The sequence below is a fragment of the Rhincodon typus genome, chromosome 19 (assembly GCF_021869965.1).
Source record: "Rhincodon typus isolate 14 chromosome 19, sRhiTyp1.1, whole genome shotgun sequence".
In the NCBI taxonomy this organism is placed as follows: domain Eukaryota; kingdom Metazoa; phylum Chordata; class Chondrichthyes; order Orectolobiformes; family Rhincodontidae; genus Rhincodon; species Rhincodon typus.
The window spans coordinates 21,253-22,943 of NC_063350.1; positions in this window are offsets into that span (position 1 = coordinate 21,253).

Genomic DNA, 1,691 nt, shown 5'->3' on the forward strand with positions numbered 1-1,691 from the left:
TCACGCTCTGTATCCGCCCCTCTGATTTTCGCACTCTGTTTCAGCCCCTCTGTTTCTCGAGCTCTGTTTCTTACACTGCGTTTCAACTCCTCTGTTTCATGCACTCTGTTTCAGCTTCTCTGTTTCTCCCACTCTGTTTCAGCCCCTCTGTTTCTCACACTCTGTTTCAGCCCCTCTGTTTCTCGCACTCTGTTCCAGTCCCTCTGTTTCTCAGAATCTGTTTCAGCCCCTCTGTTTCTCGCACTCTGTTTCAGCACCTCTGTTTCATGCACTCTGTTTCTCGCACTCTGTTTCTCACACTCTGATTCTCGCACTGTTTCTTGCACTCTGTTTCAGCCCTTCTGTTTCTCGAACTCTGTTTCAGCCCCTCTGTTTCTCGCTCTCTGTTTCAACCCCTCTGTTTCACGTAGTCTGTTTCAGCCTCTCTGTTTCCCTCAATCTGTTTCAGCTCCTCTGTTTCTCACACTCTGATTCAGCTCCTTTTAGTCAAACTCTGTTTCAGCCCCTCTGTTTCTCAGACTCTGTTACAGTCCCTCTGATTCTCGCACTCTTTTTCAGCACCTGTTTCACGCACTCTGTTTCTTGCACTCTGTTTCTCACACTCTGTTTCTCACAATCTGATTCTCGCACTCTGTTTCTCGCACTCTTTTTCAGCCCTTCTGTTTCTCGTACTCTGTTTCAGCCCCTCTGTTTCTCAGAATCTGTTTCAGCCCCTCTGTTTCTCACACTGTGTTTCAACCCCTCTGTTGCACTCACTCTGTTTCTGCCCCTCTTTTCTGCCCCTCTTTTTCTCATTCTGTTTTTCTTCATCTGTTTCTGCCCTTCTGTTGCTGACACTCCGTTTCTCATGCTCTGTTTGTGCACCTCTGTTCCTCCCTCTCTTTTTATCATCCTCTTTTTCTCATTTTCTCTTTCTGCCACTCTTTCTCATTACTGCTTCTCATTCTCTGTTTCTCATCCTTGTTTCTGACCCTCATTCTCATTCTCGGTTCATGCCTTTCTGATTCTGCACCGTTTTTTCTGCCGCTCTGTTTGTGCCATCTTGTTTCTCATTCTCTGTTTCTGCACCTTTGTTTCCCATTCTCTGCTTCTGATCCTTTGTTTCTCATTCTCTGTTTCTCATCCTCTTTTTCTGCACTTATGTCTCTGCCCCTTTGTTTCTCATCTTCTGTTTCTCATCCTTTGTTTCTGCTCCTCTTTTTTTCATTCTCTGTTTCTCATCCTTTGTTTCTGACCCTCTGTTTCTCATCCTGTGCCTCGGCCCCTCTGTTCTCATTCTCTGTTTCTACCCTTCTGCTTCTGCGCCCCTGTTTCGGCCCCTCTGTTTCTGCCTTTCTGTTTCTTGACCAATGTTTCTCATTCTCTATTTCTGCACCTCTTTTCCTCGTCCTCTGATTTTCATTGTCTGTTTCTGCCCGTCTGTTGCTGACACTGTGTCTCATCTTCTGTTTGTGCAACTCTGTCCCTCCCTCTCTGCTTCTTATCCTCTGTTTATCATACTCTTTTTCTGCCCATTTGTTTCTCAACCTGTGTTTCTGCCCCTCTGTTTCCCATATTCTGTTTCTGCCCTTCTATTTCTGCACCTCTGTTTCTGCCCCTCTTTTTCTCATCCTCTGCATCTTCCCCTCTCTTTTTATCATCCTCTGTTTCTCATACTCTGTTTCTGCCACTCTTTCTCATCACTGCTTCTC